We start from the raw sequence: 24937 nt of genomic DNA on the forward strand, positions 1-24937 counted from the left end.
CCCGGTCCTCAACACTCTGCACTTCAGTTGGGAGAAAGCCGCACTCACAGAGATCAGGCGATGCTGGATTTCGGCATCAGTGTTGGCCCTTGTGGAAAGATAACTGCCCAGATAGGAGAAGTGATTGATACTTTCCAACGTTACACCATTGAGTTGGATTTGTGGCGCTGCAGAGGGGTTGTTATGTGCTTGTTGGTGCAGCACTTTGGTTTTTTGGATGTTGAGTGATAGGCCAAGCTTTTCGTAAGCTTCTGTGAATATATTTAGGGTGGTTTGGAGGTCATCCTCTGAGCGTGTGCACAGTACGTTGTCATCAGCATACTGAAGCTCTATGACGGAAGTTAAGGTAACCTTACTCTTTGCTTTCAGCCTGCTCAGATTGAAGAGCTTTCCTTCTGTTCGATATATGATTTCTACTTTGACAAAGTGTAGGACCATGGCAATGAAAATAATGAATAGAGTTGGGGCAATAACACAACCCTGTTTAACACCTGATCCCACTGTGAATGGTTCACTTTGAGAGCCATTGTTATCTGCGATTGTTGCTGTCATATTATCATGGAGGAGCCGAATGATGTTCACAAATGTCTACTTTATTATCTATGTTGTGAATCATAATCATAGCATTGTAGAGCTGGAAGGGACCCTGAGGATCATCTGGTCAACCCCCTGCAATGCAGGAATCCTGGTTAACAGTGTCTGAACTATTGCAAGAGAGGAGTATGAGGAACTGAGGCTCATAGTGATGATGAGAAATGAAGCTCTAGGGCTAACTGACAAAAAACAATCAAACTGGGAAATCTCTGTGTCAAGGTGGCATCCACCCAAGCAATCTCAAGGAACTCAAAAGAGAAAATTCTAACAAAAATATGTAGATCAACCTCCACACCTGAGTACTGGAAATTAGCCAATGTAACAGCAATATAACACTAAGATTAACAAATCTATTATGGCACAAACCTTTGTAGATTAAAGTATAAATCATCATCATCAGATGATGATGATAATCAAGATGATTATTTTGTGTTAATATACAGATGAGTGTGAAAATGTGGGCACAGCAGTGACAGGTGGCAACACAAGCATCTTCGCAACATTGAGTAAGGGTGCAATTCAACATGCACCTGACAGAAAGCCCCACAGAAATCAATGATTTCATCATCATGGCTCAGCTCTGCCTCCACAGTGAAGGCAGTAATGCTTCTGAACACCAGTTGATGGAAATCACAGGATGGGATGGTGTCCTTATGCCTGGGCTTTGCTTACTGGTTTCCCAGAGACGCCTTCTTAAGTCCTTATGTTCTAATCATAGCTGTCAACTTCCCCCTTTTCTTGCAAGGAATCCTATTTGGAATAAGGGAATTTCCCTTTAAAAAAGGGAAACTTTCTAATGTTCTTCCTATTCAATTATATTCCCTTCTTGTGTAATAATGGCACTCAACTTAAAATGTTACCTTTTGATACAACTTGCAGAAAAATTCCTTTGGCACTTTGCAGTTGTGCAAAAGGATGGGTTTGTGATCATTTCCTAGCTCTCTTGGTTCATGCAAGAGGACTTTAGGACAGGGGGTGATAGACCTTTGGGAGAGGCAAGATGCTATTAAGGGCTGTCTCTTCTCCCCATGCAAGCCGAGATTGATCTTGGCAGAGAGAAGCAAGTTGCTGCTACCCAGGTAGCACTAAGGAAACAGGATGCTATTTCAGGATCCTGATTCTTTGAGCACCTCATAATCTCCTGTCTGGAGCTGCAGATTCAAAAAGGGGTAGTGGTGGCAGAAATAACTGGATAGTTAAGATGCAACTGGCCCACCCTTCAGGTCTGTTGTACAGCAGTTACACAAAGAAGGGCTTGAGAAGGCTCTGCTAGCCTTTTCCCTTCTGTTACAAAAACAAAATTGCATATTAAAATACAGGCCAAATTTTTTTTTTTCTTTTTTTTTTTCATGCATACTTTTTATTAATTTGTACAAATCAAAATACAAATCAAACTATATCAACACTCTTAATGTTTTACAAAGAAAATAAGAAAGGACTTCCTTCTGCTGTTCCACGAATCGTCCATAATAACAAAAAAAGTGAATCCGCATTCTTTTGTGTGTAGTGCCATGAGTCGTTCTCATTCTTCCGTGTTCCATAGGCATTACCCTTAGCTTTTTACAGAGCACCTTTGAAACCAACTAGTGTTATCTGTTCATCAGTTAAGCTTTCCAGATATTCCGTAAAACTTTCCCAATCTTTGACAAACCTCTGATCTTTTTTATATCTAACTTTTCCTGACATCCTGTCCATCTCCACATAATCTAGTAGTTTAGCTCTCCATTCCTCTATAGTCGGCGAACTCTCTTGTTTCCAGTTTTTGGCAATCAACACCCTTGCAGCCGTTATGGCGTATTGAAACAGTTTGTAATCCTTCTTTTTTATCTCCTTTCCTACCAGACCTAGTAAGAACGCCTCTGGTCTTTTTGCGAAGGTGTACCTTAACATTTTCTTTAATTCATTATATATGCTTTCCCAGAACTCTTTGACCTTTTGGCATTCCCACCACATGTGGTAGAAAGTCCCTTCCCTTTCTTTACACTTCCAACATTTGTTGCAAGATCCGTACATCCTGGCCAAATTTATATCTCTGGATAGGCTTCACTAAACAAAAATGTTTTAAGCAGGTGCTGAGAAGTACAGGTAAAGGGGTCTGCCTAATGTACAGGCAGTTCCAAAGTGTATGTGCTGTGGCAATGAAGGATTAATTTCTAAGAGACATGGAATGAACATTATGTGCCCCTATCTTTATAACCTGGGATAACCTTTATACCTTTATAACTTGCCCACCTAGCAGTTCGAAAGCACCCCTAAGTGCAAGTAGATAAATAGGTACTGCTTTATAGCGGGAAGGTAAACGGCGTTTCTATGCACTGCGCTGGTGCTGGCTCGCCAGAGCAGCTTCGTCACGCTAGCCACGTGACCTGGAGGTGTCTTCGGACAGCGCTGGCTCCCAGCCTCTTAAGCGGGATGAGCGCACAACCCTAGAGTCAGACACAACTGGCCCGTACGGGCAGGGGTACCTTTACCTTTACTACCTTTATAACAGCATAGAAATGTTATTGAGGGACACAAGGCAATAACTCATAGCCGCAGTCAGATATCATGCAGATAGCGACTCCCCTATAGTTTCTGACTTGTTAAACTGCAGGGGGGCAAGATCTGCTTAACACAATCCTGCCCCTTACTCAGTTTGCAGCCTTCTAACCTGAGAAAGGGCTCTAATAAACATACTTGGGAAAGTCTGGGATGAATTACCCCAGCAGGAGATGCCCTGCAAGTACACCTCTTCCTCCTTTGGTTCCATAGGGTATATGGCGTACAAGGAACCTTTACACTGAAGCTAATTAAATAAATATTTTATATACTTTCCTGTTCCACCACCACCACCACCACCGTCTCTTGAAGCAAGCCATTTCTAGTTAGAAAACTGTAATTGCAGTGTAAGCAAACCCTTACCATTCCTCATTCCATCAAGAAATATTTCCCAGTTGGCTTCTTCATTTTCTCTCTGAGTGCTTCTAGACAGTTAGCGTTTTCAAGTGGGATTCAATTACATACCTGCAAATCCAGGTTGTGCAATTAAAGTGGATTAGGAACAGTTGCCCAACCAAGTCACTTCCGAAAAAAAGAATGGATTTGGGGAGTGGGATTGCAATAAGGAAAGTGATCATAGCCCAGGAAAGTGTGGGGTGATGCTTGCTTTTACTGTCTAACCTCCCTGCAAACAAGTCAGGATGAATACTCCATAAGCAAGTTATCTGGGAGCATAAGAGTGTAAGAGCTAGGTCAGGCCATTAGCCCATCTAGTCCAGCATTCAGTTCTCACAGTGGCCAACCAGTTGTCCATAAGAAACCCACCAGCAGGACCCAAGCACAAGAGCACTTGTCTTTTAGAGAGTTGCCTCTGACACCGTCTTTATGACTATGATATATTTTATATTTAAGATATAAAATATATATCTAAGAGATAGGTAAGGTAAAGGACCCCTAGACAGTTAAGTCCAGTCGAATTCAATCTTGGGGTGTGGCACTCATCTCATCTTTCAGGCTTAGGAAGCCAGCGTTTGTGACTAAACCGCTTCTGACACAACAGGACTTAACTTCCCGCCACAGCGGTACCTATTTATCTACTTGCACTGGCGTACTTTCGAACTGCCAGGTTGGCAGGAACTGGGACAGAGCTGCTGGGATTCGAACCGCTGACCTTCCAATTGGCAAGCCCAAAAGGCTCAGTGGTTTAAAGCACAGCACCACCCACATCCCTAGTAGAGATAACCAGAACATGCCCCACTCTGATGAGACAGGGTGCAGGCAAATGGGTTCTCAGCCAGCGTACCCAAAGGAGCTGGTAGACAGCTGCCCAGGACACAGAATTGACCTGCACCTCCATGGACAGCTTTGATCCCAAAATGGCACAGCTACCCGATTCAGGACCGGGGAGTCCCCACACTTGCCCACCTTATTCACCTGAGTTATTAAAACTTTGGATTGTTTTAGTAGCAATCCAATGCAATTTAGGATTTTTATTTTCACTTTTTGAGTGCAGAAATCAAATAGGAGCTGATCTAAAGGCAGCCGACTGGATGAATCTGTGCAGTTGCCAGCAAGGGTCATGAGAAGTATTTGGCGCTGGGTTCAAGTTCATCTTGCTATCAAATCCTTCCTGTGTTTCATGTGGCTTCAGTGGTGGGAGCAGCCTAACTGCGTCACCTATCATCTGATGGAACATTGTGAACTCAAAACAGCAGCCGTATTTACATATCTGCGATGGTTGTGGGGAGAAACATCTCAAGGCCAGTTATTTGAAGGATCACAAAGGGAAGAGAGAGAAGAAGATCAAGAGTGAACGGGTGGAAAGGGCCCCTAATAGCAGCTTGCAGCTTGTTTATGAAATTGAGAATATCAAAAGATTTCTCAAGAGGTTGAGAATCTGAATCAACATCCTTTGTTTTACACACACACACACACACACACACACACACACACACACATATATATATATATATGGATTTTAGCACAAGAAAGCTCCCTCATTAGCTATAGGCAAAGCAAATTGCAAATCCGCCCTCCCCCCCAGCACAAGTCGGCCACATCCCTGAACAGGATTCCTGCTTGGATTATTGGGGAGGGAAATGAAGGAAAGGGGCTTCAAAGAAATCCAGAAGCCCCTCTCCAATTTCTTGTACCAATTTTAGTCAGGACCCCTGATTTCACATATTCATCTGAAGCAAACCCAGCTTTGCTATTCACACATAAGGAGACGTCAATGAGCACACACTCAAGAGAGAGATTCCGTCAGTCTCTGATAACTCAGTGCTTATTTGTTGCATGTTATTTGCATTCACTTCTTTTAGTGCACATTGTTATTATCATCCTCATCAACAAGAAGAGTTTTTCAAGAGCTGTGTAAGATTTTTTTTCCCTCACTGGTAAGGAAACAATATTTTGGTGTGGCAGTAACTACACTGTGGAACTCCCTGCCCACTGATATTCCTCAGGCACCTCCATTGTACTATTTTTGACGCCTGCTAAAAATGTTTTCTTTTAGGCAAGCCTATTCCAACATGTTGCGGGACGCAGGTGGCGCTGTGGGTTAAAGCCTCAGCGCCTAGGACTTGCCGATCGAAAGGTCGGCGGTTCGAATCCCTGCGGCGGGGTGCGCTCCCGCTGCTCGGTCCCAGCGCCTGCCAACCTAGCAGTTCGAAAGCACCTCCGGGTGCAAGTAGATAAATAGGGACCGCTTACCAGCGGGAAGGTAAACGGCGTTTCCGTGTGCGGCTCTGGCTCGCCAGAGCAGCGATGTCACGCTGGCCACGTGACCCGGAAGTGTCTCCGGACAGCGCTGGCCCCTGGCCTCTTAAGTGAGATGGGCGCACAACCCCAGAGTCTGTCAAGACTGGCCCGTACGGGCAGGGGTACCTTTACCTTTACCTTTTATTCCGACATGTAATGAAATTATGCATATTTGTTTTGATAATTTTGTCATGTCTACATTTTTTAAAAAAAATACTTGCTTTTCTATTATATCACACCATCAACACTTACAGTGGTACCTCGGGTTACAGATGCTTCCGGTTACAGACTCCGCTAACCCAGAAATAGCACCTCGGGTTAAGAACTTTGCTTCAGGATGAGAACCAAAATCGCGTGGTGGCAGCGCGGAGGCAGCGGGAGGCCCCATTAACTAAAGCGGTACCTCAGGTTAAGAACAGTTTCAGGTTAAGAACGGACTTCCAGAACGAATTAAGTTCTTAACCTGAGGTACCACTGTACTATATTATAGTCAAACACAGGACAATAAGATAGCACAAATATAATACATATATAGGTGGTGGTGGTTGTTGTTGATGTCTACATGTTTTTAAAGCCTGTTTGTTATCTTGGTGTTTTTAATGAATGTTCTGTTTTATGTTAACCACTTAGAGGGTTAAGTTGTTGTGTGATTAAGTTGTTGGTTGGTTGGTTTATATTCTACCTTTCCTCCAAGGACCTCAAGGTGATGTGCATTGTTCTCTCCCTCCTCATTTAGTCCCTGCAACAACCCTGTGAGGTAGGTTAAGCTGAGAGGCAGTGACTGGCCAAAAGTCACACAGTGGGGACTCAAAAGCCCAGCCTCCCCCCCCCCAAGTCCTAGTCCAATGCTCTAACCATTACACCACACTGGCTCTCTCTATAAATCTTGATAAACAAAATAAAAAGAAACACTCAGGGCAGTAAAGGTGCCATTAAAGAGACAACAACGACTGAAAGCAGAGTGTCTTGGATCCTAAGGTAAATTAAGGGATTTTGCAGAAGGGACATCCCTCTGCCTTTCTCCCTTGCAGCCACCAGAGTTCCCTGTCACCCGAAATCTCTCTGAAGGGTCAGGATGCCCTCACAAACAATTCATGATGGGACATGTTGAGGGGAAGCTACTAACACGAACTTCCTGAAGTTTCCTTATCTTCAGCCCAATCCTTTTTTATATATGCCAGGGTGGGGAGAGGGGAATATCCAGATGTTGATGGGCTCTCCCTTTTTAAGAGGCCAGAGTTGTTGAGATTTTTTTTTAGAGAATTGGCAAAAGCTTTGAACTTTTTTGGGGGAAATCACCAACATTTCTTTAGCTGGCAGCTTGAGGAATGGACAGTGGCTCTGCCCCCCCCCAGCAGCACCCAGGACAATCAGTGACCGCTGTGCCACCCAGCAGCCCCTGCACCCTAACCCCCACACCCCTGCCTTCCTTCACTACTGCCCTTGGATCCAAGTCAGCGTGGCCAAGAATCAAGAAAATGATTCATGTAGTCCATCAACACCTAGATTTCCCATCCCTGCTCCATGCTGAATATATTTTCAACATAGTCCCCCCAAATTTCTGGGAAGTAACAACACGTACTGTGCAATCCTATGCAGGTCTACTCAAAAGCAAGGCAAGTACTATCGCATTCAATAGGGCTTATTAAGAGAGTACAGTATTGCAGCTCCAGCATTTATATATGCATCACATTCACTGCCTTGAATGTTCTTACAATGACAAGGATAAAGCGGTTCCGTGTTATCATCCTCATTGCAAGTGAGAGGGCTGAGGTTACTTTCTCTGTGCCATGCTGAATTGGCCTAATTCCTGTTGATCTGGACTTCAGCTGGATCAGGTCGAGACAGTCCCAGATTACTCCAGGTGGGAGTGGCCCCACCTGGACCAATCCGGGGCTGTCAAAAGGGGTGATCAGATGGGGGGGGGGGAGAAAGAAGCAGGCAGCCTTTGCAGGGTCCACCTGTTTGGCACTTCACTGCAGGAAACATGCTGGAGAAGCATCACCCAGCAGGACTGAACTCTCTGCTCATCAGCTGGTGAGTGGAAGGTCCAGTCCTGCTCTCCGCAGGAGGCTGCTTTGCTAGCACTTTCCCCACAGGATAGACAGCATAAGGGGAGGAAGACTAACCTCAAAAACACTGATTGGAGCTGCTTGAGTGAAAGGTGGAATAAAAACATAATAGACAAATATCCTTAACTCTTTCCTTGCTACCTTGCATGGCTGTAGCAGATTCAGAAAATATAGTTCTGCTCTCCCCTTTTTTCTCTTGCTCCATCAACCAATGAGGACTGTGAACTTAGGGCCTGGAAATGTCAACCTTTCTTTTGGTTAGCAATGTGCTGAAAAGTTCTCTGTTTTCCCTGGCCACTCCATCAGTTCTGTGCTCAGAAATTACACTGGCCAACATTTTTTTTTACTTTTTGAATGTTGTCTTGATTTCTACAACTGATTTAGGGTATTTTTGCACTGCTGAATCAGGAAATGGCATCCGTTTCTCTCCATCAGGTCAGGTTTTCTGTAAACTGAATGGTGGGCATTGATAAAGGTAAGTACACGTAAATTGCATGTTGCTTCACCATTTTTCAAACTTCAGGGCTTCAACATCCGTTTCTTGGAACTCCTGGAATGCTCAGCGGCAGGAAGGTCTCTCTTCAGAGTCCAACAGTAGTCAGCCATCATGACTGCATCCCAGTGACCCTGATACCTGGTCTCCATCTCTTTCATGTCCTGATGGAATCTCTCCCCCTGCTCGTCACTCATTGAACCCAGGTTCTCCGGAAACCGGTCCATATGTGAAAATAGGTAGTGCATCTTGACGCTCATGTTGCAGCCCAGGTTTCTGAAAGCAGTCAGCATGTTGTTGACAAGTTCTGCGTAGTTTCTGTCCTTATTGTTGACAAGAAAGTTCTTCACTACCAGAACAAATGCCTTCCACGCTTCCAGTTCCACTTCGTTCACTGAGTTTCCAAACTCTGGATCTCTGATGAGCTGACGGATCTGAGGACCGTCAAAGATGCCAGCTTTCAACATCTCCATGGTCAATCCTGGAAAAGCCTGGCACAAGTAAGTGAAGCAGTCACCATCCTTGTCCGGAGCCTTGGTGAACTGCTTGATTAAGCCGAGCTTGATGTGCAGCGGTGGGAAGAGTATTCTGTCTCTGTCCACCAGAGGGTCGTTGATGACGTTCCTTTCTTTGCAAGGCACCAATTCCTCCCGTACAGGCCAGTCGTTCTTCGTGTAATGCTGAGCACGGTCCCTACTATCCCACATGCACAGAAAACATGGGTACTTGGTGAAGCCAGACTGTTGTCCTAACAAAAAGTTCACCATCTTCAGGTCATCACAAATAAACCACTTATGCTGATCATAACCAATTTTCTCTATGGCATACTTCACCGCTTCATAGTTCTCCTTCAGTGTACTCCTGCCATGGGGCTTTTTCAGATCAGAAAAGATGAGCAGCTGGGGAGGCTGCTAGTGAAATATTTATGGGAAAGGGGAAAACACACATGCTACCTTTGCAACAAAAAGGTGCACTCAAAACCCACAGAATTTCTAGAGAAATAATAAAGAAATCCTTCAGCACCAGTTGCAGACAGCGGACTGGGATATGACCTCCTGGCAATGGAATCACTACTGCTTACTGAGAGGGACAATGGGAGGGGTAAGTTGGTAGGGAAGAAACTTTCAAGAAATTGGCACAGAATGAGTTTTAGCAGAAGAGGCAGGCCCAGTCGCTATTTTAAAAACATGAAATGAGTTTGTAGGAATCTATAAGAAAGAGTACAAAAAAATAACTACACTTCTTTTTAAGTACTTTGTTTTTAAAACCCAAGGTGTGGGGATGGGGGGGGGGGTGCTGAAGAAAAGGAAGCTAGTTAAGAGGCCCTGAAGTCAAAAGTGAGGAAATTAAAATCCTTGGACTCAGCATGAAAGCTACTTAAGGCACCATAACAGTCGCTGAAGGAATGTTGAGGGCCAAGCAAGAAAAGGAGCAGGTGGGCAAGGAGGAAATTAGGGAAGGAAAATGGCATCACACGCAAAATTATTGTTGCCAAATGGTTATCCAAACCGGGGGGGGGGGGGAGAGAGGGGAGATGCATGAATCCCAAGGGCAAAGGAAGGGTGCAATATGTCAGGAAGTTCTCCTCTGTGAAATGAATGGCAGCAGCAAGAAAGAGATGTAGGTCAGTTCCACTGAGGGTTGTTGTCTGTGGTGAGTTCTGCAGGCCAGATCGAGAGATTGGGGGGGGCACATTTGGCTCCAAGGCCTGAGGTTCCCCACCCTTGCTCTACAGCAACCCATTATGCAGTGGATTTCCAGCTGATGAACACTTGGGTTTCTTTGCAGCTACTCTTTCGTTCTGTGATAACAAGGCTAGAGACAGCTTATACTGGGCCAAAATAATTTCTCTGGTTTCTCAAAAGTTTTATTCTGCTGCAAAACAGGCTTTTGTTCTTCTGCCTTATTTTTTAGGCATTTGAGAATTTGTTTAGAATTTTGGTGGGTTTTAAGTTTACCTTGGGTGGTGCATGTTTTCTTTCCAGCAAGCCTTTCTCTCCAGCACATTTCAGTCTTCCTGGCTGCCTGCACTTCCTAATCTGAAGCAGGAGCAGTTAACCACACAATGTCTTCCCCTGCACTTTACTTGAAATGTGGGCACCTGGGACGGCTGCAGAGTGCACCATACCGCTCATATGATTTTGCAGAATGAAAGAAACAGCATTTGCAAACACCCCCCAGCCACCTTAAAAGCAAGCTTGCCTAAAGTAAGAACCTTGCAATTCCACCCATGATAATTTCACTATAATTTTCTCTCCCCTTTGAATGCAATTTCCTTTCTCATTAATTGATGGGGAACAGTCAGGGTGGAAGCAGGGGGTGGGATATTAGAGCACTACTGATAGCGGACAATTTGCTTGAAAGGCAGGCCATCTGCCATTGCTGGTCTTCTCTTTCTATGTGCACACAGCAACAAATGAACGCCTGGGCATTCTAAGGCACTCTCCGTATTTTGGCTAGACCTAAGAGGCTTTACCTGAGCCCTGTGGAGAGCATGTTCAACTGATTTAGGGCTAATGTATGCACATGTCAAACATCACAGAAGCTATATTCATCTAGGTTTTCAGCTGGCTGGATTGTGCAAGGAATGTGTCCTGTTAATTGAAAAGGTTTCGGTTAAAGTCGAACGCTCTGGCCAACCCATACTGTGCACATGAACTCCGCACAACCTTTGGAATACCTCTGTGAAGGCAGGAAATTGAAATATTGTGCTGTATTGGCAACCTAAGTGGCCATTTATCATCCATGGCTCGATCTGGAGCAAAATCATATTTGTTTTGTTTTGTTTTAGGCTCTCTGAGGAGTCCTCATTTAATATTTTTGAGAGAATTTTCTTTTCTTTTTTTCTTTTTGTTAAAAGCACATATATAGATTTCCCCCCCCCCCCAGCCTACAAAACCTTTGAGATGTTTGACATTTGCTTCCACCATTAGCAGCCCCTCTCTAAGAACAACGCTGGGCTAAATTCACACACACAAGAACTGCATTAAAATACATTATAGGCAGGACACCAACTGGCAGAAACAAGGAAATCCACAGTTAAAAGGGGAAAGCGGACCATATGTTCCCCAGTACTTAGGAACAACAGGGAGTGTTCAGAGTCATTAAAATGGCACCCAGTTGGGCTTAGGTATTGAAGAACAGATGGAATACTTGCCTCCCCAAGTAAATGTTCTATTGACGTTGCGAGTTTATAGGCCAACCTTGGGTATTTCTAATATAGGGTTTCAGGGAGAGATATATTAGTTTCAAAAAAGAAAACTTTTGTGTATTTATTTAAGGGGTAAAACAACAATAAGGTTGTCACTTATTCATCTATTTAGCAAGCAGCCTAATTCCCCAGCCCCCAACCCTGGCAAGATTTTGCAGAGTTGTGGAGCCATGGTGGTCGGGCATGTAGATTGCTATGCCAGACTCAAGATGGTGCAGCGGTTCAGTTTGGATTGGGCCCAGTGCCCTCATGTGATGAGAGCAGAGCCAGCTTTAGATCCAATGAACCAGCTCAGCCTCACCCCTAGAAAGCCCTGATGAAATCCTGTAAGTCTCCGTACTACAAAGTCTTCATTATTTTGTCCTGCTTTTGTTAGATTATAATGCACGCATTACCCTTGATATGGCAATAATACTACAACACCAGAGAGGCATTGCAGAAGGAAGGGTAATGATGTGTGGCTGGGCCAGTAAAAATGCACCACTAATGCATCAATGGCACATTGCAGAATACATGCACAAAACCATTCTGGAGGAGCCCTCGGTCAGCCCTTAGCTGAAATGCCTGAAGAACACCCATTTTCGAAGCCTGGTACCAAGCGAAAGCTATCTTTTCCCGGAGAATTTTGTTCTCTGTTTGGTAATCAATGTGGGGTTAACCAGAGAAGCTGTCGAGGAATGCTACCTGGGAGTATAACCCTACGAGTTGATTAAACGGAGCAGGTGGCTTGCTGAATGAGAGCTGCCCTGTAGGTAGGCTAGTCCATTTAACACATCTGCATAAATAGGCAAGAGGAAATGATAGTTTAGAAGAATGATACAGCCCAATAGCTGACATGGAATCAAAGCGAAAAGACAACAGGCTTCAAGGGCTGGTGGGTGATGATTTACATTTACTTTCCATCGCTGTTTTCTTTCCCCAGTGCTCCTGGGAAGCAATGCATTTCTTTTTTTATTAAAGTCCTTGAGAAAGCACATACTCTACAATTCAGATTTTAACATTCACTGTTGATGTTGACTCCTCAGTTATTAAGCTGTCTTCCAGAAGTTCATCTGAACCTTCCATCTTAAGAATCTGTGGAGCAAAACACATCAATTTTCTCCTTCAAATTCCTTTCCTCTCGCTTGATGGCTTGACAGCCACATCTTTGGGGCAAAATTGTTCCTGAGTGCTGATTTATTTGGTGAATGGGCAGATTTGTTGCTGGGGGATTCATGACCTTCAGTTTCTTTTTTAACTGGAAAGGAGTGAGATGCCACCAGGATGGAGCCCTGTGCCACCCAGCTGTTGCACATCTGTCAGTGATACCATGAAGGTCTATAGATTTAAGGAATAATGCCATAAAAATGTAGCCAGCGATTAGGAAGAACTCATGATAGTACAAGGCATTTAGGGGGGTTGCCTTTGTGAGAGGATTTTAAAGCGCAAGTTGGGTGGTCACCTACAAGGGAGGCTGCAGCAGTGGTTCTCCTGCATCATCAGTGTTGGGAGTAAAGCAGCAACACTTGCAAGAAGCTATCTGAACCACCTGGCAGCAACAGACAGAAAGACAACCTAGTCTTCCCTCTCTTTAAGTAACTAATTGTTGGTAAAGTAGACCCTCTCAGGCTTTACTTCCTTCATTCCTCTGCAGTTTAGGTAGGCCAAGTATGAGTTGGCATGTTCAAGTATTAACTTCTTGGCTCCCCCTTGGCCAGATGTAGAGCCTGCACTCAGAATGGCTTTGCTTGCCATGAATCGTTAACCTTCAGATTTCTTTATTCTTACCAAACTATTTCATTCTGCACACTGCTGCAATACATTTATGAGACTCCAACAATTGAGAAGTTGGACTAGATGAAGTCCTTTTTCCTACTGTGATTACTAGAAACCTGCAACCAAAGATATTTTAAAACTGATGTGTAAAATGAATTCTCAGTCATCTCCTGGCCAGTGGCCATGTGAGCTTTTTCTTCTCTGCCCATTCTCTCTCTTATTTTCTTTCCCAGGGCAAACATCTCCCTCTGGCTTCTTTCACCTCATTCCTCTGGCCAGACATGGTGCCTTCTACTTCCTGGACAAGCACTTCTATCAGCCCCATCCAACATGGCCAGAGGTCAAGGATGGTGGGAATTGTAGTCCAACAACATCTGGAGGACATCACATTGGCTACCCTTCTGGACCATTTTATTGCATGCAGAAGGTCTCAGACTTGATTTCCAATCAAAAAGGCTAGGCTGCCTGTGATGAGAGTGACTCCTGAGACCTTGGTGATCCACTGCCAGTAAAAACCAGTATTGGACTTGGTAGTCTCACCAAGCTCCCTCTGCTCCTATCCTTCTGACTGACTTTTCAGGTGGTTCTCCATCCAGACAAGCAAAAATCATTATTACAGCTCAATGACACATTGAGCTGGCTCAAAAACATTTAGGGGGGGGTGCAAAGTAGAACTGAGGAAGAGATTTAGCCTGGGGGTAGTCTCAAGGGCCAGACAGATAGACCTGCAGGGTTGCCATGCACACCCCTCCCACTTGTGGTTCTTGAGCCTTTACCTTGTCCATCTCTAAGATTGGGAGGACTATGCATCCACCTTTCTGTTGTGCATTACAAGACAGATCTATCTATCTATATCTATCATCTATCAATCTATCTATATTGCTTGTAGATGATGACTGAAGTAGCAGTTGAGAATATCAGGTTTTAATGAGGAACACCATGAACTCAGGGAAGGAAGACCAGGAAACCCTTGGGGCTCAGCTTATATTTCTAATGGCAAACTCTGGTGCTGAATTGCAGACAGGATCATAGTCAAAGTGGGGCCACTGCAGAACAAGAGGGAGGGATCAAAGTGTTCAGAGGAGCAACAAGGTTTATAGTACAGAAAAAAGTTCAAGGGAAAAATATAAGAGGGCAAAAACTCCACATTCCCAACATATCAGGCATGCTCAGTGTACACTGTGGGGGGGGGGGGAGCATGAAGCCAGAGGCGGGAAAGTGGAATGGAGTGTCTTAGGAAAAGGCATGAGTGGCTGCCTGGAACCCTGAACAGCAGCACTTCACACCATAAGCTCATTGAGACCTCTAGGCCAGTTTGGGCTTTAGAGGCCACTATCCATAATAAATGCAGCCATGGAAAAATGTTGACACACAAAACAAAGCAAGATGCCAAAAGAAGAAGAACAGTGAAACATAATTTGAATTTTACCTATTTAACAAAAGCTTTTCCAGCCCTTTTTCTGGGCAAATGCACTAAATACTGAGGAGAAAATCTTGCTTTCATTCAGCATCACACTTCATGTTAAGCATATGATAAAACCTGTGATCAGTTAATGAAAAAGGTTATGTATTTTACCAAACCATATTTCTCTTATTTAACTTAAATTTGCAGCTGTTGAGTTGAGAGAGTATGTGAGCCTAGTCACTAAGTTCCTTGCAGATGCATTTCAGTGCCACCCTTTATTCTGCGAGGGGGTGAGTGTCACTGGGGTGGTAGTCATGGTGGGGGCCCCTGCTGCAAAACAAGCAGCAAAACTTATCAAATGGCGAAAAAGTGTCTGAATTTATGGGCCCCATATGAACATAAGAAGTCCAGCACCTTCTTCTCACAGTGGCCACCAAGATTCCTGTGGGAAGCCTGTAACCAGAATCCAAGCACAGGAGCTCTCTCCCAACCCCAAATCATCTCCAGAAAATGATATTCAGAAGAACTGAATGAATTGCCTCCAAGTGGAGTCACAGCATAGCTATGGATAGCCTTCTCTTCCATGAACTTGTCCAGTCTTCTTTCAAGCCATCCAAGTTGATGGCCATTGCTACCTCCCATGGGTTCCATAGTTTAGCTACACAATATGCAAAGTAGCACATTCTTTTATCTGTGTTGAATCTCCCAACAATCAGCTTCATTTGATGCTCAGGATCAGTGTCGGATTTACGTATAAGCTAAACAAGCTATAGCTTAGGGCCCCACTCTCTTGGGGGTACCCCCAAAAAAATTAAAGGAAAAAACAACTGGATGTACATTTCCAAAATATAAGATAAAAAACAAATAATAATAAAACCTACATACAGCAACAGTGTTTTGTGTTGTATAGGCTCCTATTTGTTATGTGCAAATGGCTTTAGATACCTATTAGGTCCATAAATTACCATATAGCATATATTCAACACAAAAAACAGCAACAATTAGTTGTTGACAAAGGACAGGTGGACATATAAAGGGCCCCATTACCTTAAGTAGCTTAGGACCTCATCAAACCTAAATCCAGCCCTAAGTTCTAAGGAGGGGAAAAAAATTTCATCTATCCACTTTCTCCATGCAATGCCTCATTCTGTAAGCTTCTATCATGTCGCCTTTTCTCTAAGTTGTCCCAAACGCTGAAACCTTTCTTCATAGGGTTGCTCCATTGCCTGGATCATTTTGATTACACCTTGCTGAAGCTTTTCCAACTCTTCAATATCCTTTTTGAGGTGAGGTGACCAGAACAGTATTCCTGATGCTATGCTCTAGGGTTGCATAATGGTATTATGTTACTGGTGGTTTTGTTTTCCTTTCCTGATGATCCCTAGCATGGAATTTGATTTTTGATTTTTTTCACAACTGCACACTCTGAACTTGACGCCACAGAACCACATGGTCTTTCTGAGCCCCTTGCTCACATTGGCCCCGGCTTCCACTTGTTTATTTAAAATAGAGCTGGTGAACCCATACTACCTTTCAAGGCTTCAACATACAAGACAAACAAGGCCCAATTCAGCTCTACATCCATCCTTTTGTATTATTCAGAAAAACCTCCAATGTGGTTCTTTTAAATGTCATCCTTCTCCCACCCAAATATGTTCCATCCCTTACTCACTGTAAGGTTGTGCAAATCAGTATCTGAGTGTGAACCAGTGGTTCAAAACTCACTCTAACAAAAGTGCTTTGGGACACTTGAAATGTGTCCCATATATGCCAGAATTTAAGGGACATATGGAAGACAATTTTGGTAATAAGTATTTTGTAATAAGACATAAATATGAACCTGACTTCATATGTGTGCATCCTTTGACTATTTTTAAATTATTGTTGTTTTGTCTACCCTATCATGAAAGTACATACTTTTCCAATTTCACAAGGAACATTGAATGTTGTGTATTGGCAGACCTCAGAGAAGTCCCAAAAACACACATCAGCTGCTTTCAATTGCCATGACAGATAAGGAAACCTTGCCTGTAGTGAGTGCATCCGCTTGCAGCTCTTCAAACCTGCTGAGTTAAAGCCAAACCAAGAGACTTAAGCCGCTGAGAATGACCTGGAAAGAACTGGAGTCTATGAAGGCCTCCAGCACAGGAAATATTGATGTCAGTCACCTATCAACCCTGGTGTTCAGAACCAAAAACCTCCCCCCTAAATAAATTCACACTTGACTGAAATTTTGGTTTTGGTTTTTGGCAGAATTTAGGCCACAACTTTATTGATTACAGAAAGTCCCTGGTTGCATAGGCTCTGGTTAAACTAGTGCCCTGCCATGCATGTAGCACTGACCCAGGGTTCCAGCATAGGTCAGCCAAGGGTGAATACCTGGATAAGCAGAAAACCGGGAACAGGCTATCTCCACCACCCAAATGTCCCCCTGGACTCAGGCACGGGCACAACCCCCCCTCAGGGGTTGACCAAACCACTGAGTCCCTAGATTCCTTTAATGAAATACCCTTCACATAGGGATGGTGAGAGCGTTCTCCCATCCCTATCACCTGAACCAGAGCCTATCTGCAACCTTACAAGTTATGACGATTTGCTATGCAGCAGGCGAAACCCAAATGGCAACAGCCAATCAGCCAAGTGGGGAAAATTCCTGCCGCACCCCTGTCCCAACGACAGACGACACATGACGGCATAGCAAGGTCAAGCGCAAAATGCCCTAAAAGTAGGGAGAGGTGGGCAGGTGTTCTGATTCACACACCGAAAGAGGAAGCTCTGGCTCACGTGCATAGGTATAAATGAGTCCCTCGAACCGTTTGGACTGTGTCGCATTGGCCAGATTGCACCCAGCTATGAGGGACCTACCAGTCAGGTGTTGTGGCTGACCAATTGTACCCACCCACAACACAGGGTGTCGGTTTTCCAGGTCTCACTGCAATACATGCCCTCTTTAAGGAAGGACCTGATTTCTCCAGGACTCATTGACCTGCCATTGCACACAGCATTTTAAAACAACACATTATTGGGAGTGCCGGGGAGGATGTTGGAAAGTAGAAAACAAAAAAGCCAGAAATGTGTTGTTGTGCAGCAATGTGGATTAAGCCACATGGGTCTGCGTGGTGCATGACAGAGTACTACTTACCACTTGCAGGCACCAAACTAAGCTGAGACAGTGATCTAGCACAGCAGGAGAACCAGCAGCTGAGAAGCATTCAAGTAGCAAAAGATCTCTGCCATGTTTAATGATGGTGTGCCTGCAACGGGGATATTCAGTGAGGCACCTTCCAGATGTTGGGACCACCAGCAGCCCCAGTCAGGCTGGCAAGTGGTCAGGGATGAAGGCAGCTGTAGTTCAAAGCATTTGGAGGGCACAAGCTACTCCTGGCTTATAGCAAGAGGTCTGTTCAACCAAACACACTTATGTGAACATGAAACACCCAGCCCTGCTGGATCACACCAAAGACTCTGTCCTCCCACAGGCCAAACATATACCCATAAGAAACCCGTAAGCAGAAACTGAGAGCAACAGCACACTCCCACTTGTGCTACATGGTACCTGGTATTCAAACATTGTGGCAACAGTCCCATGACTCTTGTAATTAAATCCTTAATGTTGTTGTTGTTGTTTAGACGTTTAGTCGTGTCCGACTCTTCATGATGCCCCTGGACTAGAGCACACCAGGCACTCCTGTCTTCCACTGCCTCCCACAGTTTGGTCAGACTCATGTTGGTAGCTTCGAGAACACTATCCAACCATCTCGTCCTCTGTCGTCCCCTTCTCCTTGTGCCCTCCATCTTTCCCAATATCAGGGTCTTTTCCAGGGAGTCTTCTCTTCTCATGAGGTGGCCAAAGTATTGGAGCCTCAGCTTCACGACCTGTCCTTCCAGTGAGCACTCAGGGCTGATTTCCTTGAGAATGGATACATTTGATCTTCTTGCAGTCCATGGGACTCTCAAGAGTCTCCTCCAGCACCATAATTCAAAAGCATCAATTTTTTGGCGATCAGCCTTCTTTATGGTCCAGCTCTCACTTCCATACATCACTACTGGGAAAACCATAACTTTAACTATACAGACCTTTGTTGGCAAGGTGATGTCTCTGATTTTCAAGATGCTGTCTAGGTTTGTTATTGCTTTTCTCCCAAGAAGCAGGCGTCTTTTAATTTCGTGACTGCTGTCACCATCTGCAGTGATCATGGAGCCCAAGAAAGTAAAATCTCTCACTGCCTCCATTTCTTCCCCTTCTATTTGCCAGGAGGTGATGGGACCAGTGGCCATGATCTTCGTTTTTTTGATGTTGAGCTTCAGACCATATTTTGCGCTCTCCTCTTTCACCCTCATTAAAAGGTTCTTTAATTCCTCCTCACTTTCTGCCATTAAGGTTGTGTCATCTGCATATCTGAGGTTGTTGATATTTCTTCCAGCAATCTTGATTACGGCTAGGGATTCATCCAGCCCAGCCTTTTGCATGATGAATTCTGCATATAAGTTAAATAAGCAGGGAGACAATATACAGCCTTGTCGTACTCCTTTCCCAATTTTGAACCAATCAGTTGTTCCATATCCAGTTCTAACTGTAGCTTCTGGTCCCACATAGAGATTTCTCAGGAGACAGATGAGGTGATCAGGCACTCCCATTTCTTTAAGAACTTGCCATAGTTTGCTGTGGTCGACACAGTCAAAGGCTTTTTGCATAGTCAATGAAATAGAAGTAGATGTCTTTCTGTAACTCTCTAGCTTTCTCCATAATCCAGCGTATGTTTGCAATTTGGTCTCTGGTTCCTCTGCCCCTTCAAAATCCAGCTTGTACTTCTGAGATTCTCGGTCCACATACTGCTTAAGCCTGCCTTGTAGAATTTTAAGCATAACCTTGCTAGCATGTGAAATGAGTGCAATTGTGCGGTAGTTGGACATTCTTTGGCACTTTCCTTCTTTGGGATTGGGATGTAGACTGATCTTCTCCAATCCTCTTGCCACTGCTGAATTTTCCAAATTTGCTCGCATATTGAGTGTAGCACTTTAACAGCATCATCTTTTAAAATTTTAAATAGTTCAGCTGGAATACCATCACTTCCACTGGCCTTGTTATTAGCAGTGCTTTCTAAGGCCCATTTGACTTCACTCTCCAGGATGTCTGGCTCAAGGTCAGCAACCACACTACCTGGGGTATACGAGCCATCCATATCTTTCTGGTATAATTCCTCTGTGTATTCTTGCCACCTCTTCTTGATGTTTTCTGCTTGTTAGGTCCTTACCACTTTTGTCCTTTATTATGGTAATCTTTGTACGAAATGTTCCTTTCATATCTCCAGTTTTCTTGAACAGATCTCTGGTTTTTCCCAATCTATTGTTTTCCTCTATTTCTTTGCATTGCTCGTTTAAGAAGGCCTTCTTGTCTCTCCTTGCTATTTTTTGGTAATCTGCATTCAATTTCCTGTATCTTTCACTATCTCCCTTGCATTTTGCTTGCCTTCTCTCCCCCGCTATTTGTAAGGCCTCGTTGGACAGCCACTTTGCTTTCTTGCATTTCCTTTTCATTGGGATGGTTTTCGTTGCTGCCTCCTGTATAATGTTATGAGCCTCCATCCATAGTTCTTCAGGCACTCTGTCCACCAAATCTAAATCCTTAAACCTGTTCCTCACTTCCACTGTGTATTCATAAGGGATTTGACTTAGATAGTATCTTACCGGCCCAGTGGTTTTTCCTACTTTCTTCAGTTTAAGCATGAATTTTGCTATAAGAAGCTGATAATCTGAGCCACAGTCAGCTCCAAGTCTTGTTTTTGCTGACTGTATAGAACTTCTCCATCTTTGGCTGCAGAGAATATAATCAATCTGATTTCAATGCTGCCCATCTGGTGATGTCCATGTGTAGAGTCGTCTCTTGTGTTGTTGGAAAAGAGTGTTTGTGATGACCAGCTTGTTCTCTTGGCAGAACTCTATTAGCCTTTGCCCTGCTTCGTTTTGAACTCCAAGGCCAAACTTCCCAGTTGTTCCTTTTATCTCTTGACTCCCTACTTTAGCATTCCAATCCCCTATAATGAGAAGAACATCCTTCTTTGGTGTCATTTCTATAAGGTGGTATAAGTCTTCATAGAACTGGTCAATTTCAGTTTCTTCAGCACCAGTAGTTGGTGCATAAACTTGGATTACTGTGATGTTAAAAGGTCTGCCTTGGATTCGTATCAAGATCATTCTATCATTTTTGAGATTGCATCCCAGTACAGCTTTTGCCACTCTTTTGTTGACTATGAAGGCCACTCCATTTCTTTTACGGGATTCTTGCCCTCAGTAGTAGATATGATGGTCATCCAAACTGAATTCGCCCATTCCCGTCCATTTTAGTTCACTGATGCCTAGGATGTCAATATTTATTCTTGCTATTTCATTTTTGACCACATACAACTTACCAAGGTTTATGGTTCTTACATTCCAGGTTCCTATGCAATATTTTTCTTTACAGCATTGGACTTTCCTTTCGCTTCCAGGCATATCCGCAACTGAGCGTCCTTTCGGCTTTGGCCCGGCTGCTTCATCAGCTCTGAATCTACTTGCACTTGTCCTCCACTCTTCCTCAGTAGCATTTTGGATGCCTTCCGACCTGAAAGGCTCATCTTCCAGTGTCATAACTTTTATATGCCTGTTGTCTTTGTCCATGGAGTTTTCTTGGCAGGGATACTGGAGTGGCTTGCCGGTTCCTGCTCCAGGTGGATCATGTATGGTCAAAACTCTCCACTATGACCTGTCCATCTTGGGTGGCCCTGCATGGCATAGCTCATAGCTTCTCTGAGTTATTCAAGCCCCTTCGCCACAGCAAGGCAGTGATCCATGAAGGGGTAAATCCTTAATATCAGAAGCAATTACGTTTGGTTGGAAATCACCTTTTCTCTTCCTCCACTGAAGGTATGAGTGGTGCAGGTATGAAAAATTGCATAAAATCTAATTTCCTAGTTTTTCAAAATGCATGTGGAGTTTGTTTTTAGATTTAGACTTTTACTTTGCCAGCTTGGGTTGTTTACCTAGCTTGGTCATCACTGATCATTGATCAGTGGTGAGGAATATCCCGTTTTATTGCCAGAGGGAGCTTAAAGTCATTTAAATTACCTATGGAAGCAATCCTACATGCAAAAAGCTGCCCTAAAACAAGCCAGTGTGTAAATTAAGCTGACATAAAGTTACACCAGACCCCATTCAGACCCTGTTAAGCAGCCTAAACCTAGCAGAAGGAAAACAAGCCTTTAAAAGAATGTTCTGTGCTGAATTGCTAGGACACTTGACCAAGCAGAATGGGCTTTTGATCCAGCCAAAGTCCTCTATCTCTGGTCCCACCCCAGCCATGCCCTGGAATGCGCCTTTTGGGGGACTTGCACTAACCCTGGCTCAGTCAGCTAAACCCTAGCCGAGCTGTGTCTATCAAGTTACCCTTGATTCAGGTAGGTAGTCGTGTTGGTCTGATATAGCCAGAATAAAAAAAAATTGTCCAGTAGCACCTTAGAGACCAACTAAGTTTCTTCTGGGTATAAGCTTTCATGTGCATCTGAAGAAGTGTGCAAGCACACGAAAGCTTATACCCAGAACAAACTTAGTTGGTCTCTAAGGTGCTACTGGGCAATTGTTTAATTTTTTTTTTATTAAGTTACATTGGCATATCTTTTCCTGAATCAGGGTTGGAGGCTTAATGCTGGCTGAGCCAGGAACCAACCAGCTGAGCTGGAGATCTGCTGCATCCTAAAGTGCTTATCCCTGTGGATCTGGTCATAAGATTGATGTGTGTGTGTGTGAATTCTTTATTGTTACTTTTTCATTTTTTTACTTGGCTTGGCTTGAGAAAATGTTCCCCGCCATGTCTTTGTTAGAAAGAAAGAATTGGTAGCAATCTCACCAAAGGTAACAACATGACTGATTACTTTTGGGAAAGAAGTGTGAGTGAAAACCATCTGTCAAGCAAAGCATTTTGCTCCTCTTTGATAGAAATGCAAGAAATGGTTTGCTTTAGTTTAGCATACGGAACTGGTTTGTACACTTAGCACTCAAATTACCTGTGGATTTAAAGGATCCTTAAATACTTTTTGACAGGTGAGACTATAATTGTTATTGGATCAAAAACACCTTTCAAAAATGCATTGTATGTGTTTGCTAGCAGCGCATATAGTTTCAAAATGTTCAGCCTCCCTTTCAATGATCCTTTTATAATTTGATTGTAAAAAGGGGTGCAATTTTCCCATATCTTCCTTTCCATCCTTTAACAATGAATACCCAGAAAGGAAGAAGACAGTATATAAAATCAGCCCATAAATACATTGGAAATGTTTATTTCATAGGTTTAAAGAAAACATATGTAAACTCCACCACATTTGAACACCAGCCCAGTATGAAGATAAGAAATTATTGCTGCGTTGTGGTTTTTTCATACTGTGGAATAAATGATCTATCATCAGCTCTGCTGTAATCACTGTACTGCTTGGGCGTTAAGTATTACAAAGTTACTTTAATTACCTGAGTATAATTAATATTACATATATTGTATTAATAATTAATATAAGAGTTCCCTGGGAAGAGGGTTTGACTCCTCAACCATTCTGTGAATTGTAGCTTTGTGAGGGGAATAGCATTCTGTTAACAAAGCGTGTTCTCCTTCATGGAGAGCACGTGTTGCGGTGGGGTCTGCTGAGCCACCCCTTTGTTACCAGGCAGGGTCTCTAAAGATGGCCTGGGGCAGTGATTGGTTCACTGGGTTGCTGGGGTAAAAGTTATGTTGCAATTTTGGTGGGAGGGGTAAAATGTTTAAATACTCTGCATGCAGCCTGGAGCTTTCTCTTTGCTGTGTGCAACGGATCACCCGCCCACCCGCCCTAAAGTAAGGGGTTGTTGCTTTGACCTTGCTATGCCTGTCATGGGGTCGTCTGCTTTGGAGCGGGGGCCTGGTAGGAATTTTGTCCATCTGGCTGATTGGCTGGGCCATTTGGTTTTTGCCTACTGCGTAGCAAATCGTCACAACTTGTAAGGTTGCGGTTAGGCATTGGTTATAAATTGGTGGAGGAGGGGTTAGGATAGGCTGGGCCTGCCCCTTCATGGTTGCTGCGGAAAGGGAATTCCGTTAAAGGAATCCTGGGGCTTGCCATCTTTTCGTCCAATCCCTGGAATGGGACTAGGGCCGGCAAGCCTTCGGGGAGCAGGCGGGTGAGAGTTGAGGGTCTGTGTCTCAGCTCCAATTCTTCCCCGACTTGCTTTCCCCCGCACTGTCTTTCGGTGGTGCCCGGAAGTCAGTTCTGTCCCCAGGCGGGGGGACAGATAGTCTTAACCAATGCCTAAACAACCACTCACGGTTTTGTATTTAAATAAAGTTGTGGCCAAAATTATGCCAAAAACCTTAAACAAAAATTAAGTGTGCGTTGTGAGTTATTTGGGGGGTGGTTTGGGGACCTCGACACGCAACTCTCAGCACCCATAAAAACTGCAGTGCCCAGGATTCTTGGGGCAGGGGAGTCAGCCAAAATGGTATCGCAGTGCTTTAAACTTATAGTGCAGGTAGGGCCTTGCACTGGAGTAAACCTCTGCAGAAGTTAGTAGAATTTGCCTCTGAATTGTGGGATGCACTTAGGAATATGGGATACATTCAATTCAATTCACATCTGAAGGCAAACTTACCTGACCGGCACTTTCCAAAATGATACACAAACGAAAACTCAGCCATCCTTCAAAATCTGCAGTTCTAGAGCCAAGTAATGTGCACAACAATGTTTTGGGGTGAATTGGGTGTATGAATGCACATATTGCCACCCCTACCCAAAAAAAAAAGCATATGAAAATGTGCTGCATTAGGAAAAACCACTTTGCAAAAATGTGTCTATAAGCCGAAAGTACACATGTGTAGGAGAAATGGGAAATGATATATAATGAAATGAAAAAGGTATTTAAATATACCTTCTTGAAGAAACCAGAGGCCTTTCTCCTGGGTATGGTCGGCCAATTGGTGCCAAAGAAGGATAGAACATTCTTTATGTATGCTACAACAGCAGCAAGAATACTCATCGCAAAGGATTGGAAGACACAAGATCTACCCACCTTGGAAGAATGGCAGATGAAGGTGATAGATTACATGGGACTGGCAGAAATGACTGGCAGTATCCGAGACCAGGGAAGAGAGACAGCGGAAGAAGATTGGAAGA

General features: G+C 43.9%; 1 long non-coding RNA gene across 1 annotated transcript; it reads right to left on the reverse strand.

The window, feature by feature from the left end:
• Nucleotides 1-23064: 23064 nt before the first annotated feature.
• On the reverse strand, nucleotides 23065-24559 carry LOC309361372. The gene is made up of 2 exons (XR_014164457.1): nucleotides 24214-24559; nucleotides 23065-23402 (listed from the first exon to the last, which is right to left on the reverse strand). It is a non-coding gene; the product is annotated as an uncharacterized lncRNA (long non-coding RNA).
• Nucleotides 24560-24937: the final 378 nt, after the last annotated feature.

Source organism: Podarcis melisellensis (genome assembly GCF_964234715.1).
Source record: "Podarcis melisellensis genome assembly, chromosome: Z".
Taxonomy (NCBI): Eukaryota; Metazoa; Chordata; class Lepidosauria; order Squamata; family Lacertidae; genus Podarcis; species Podarcis melisellensis.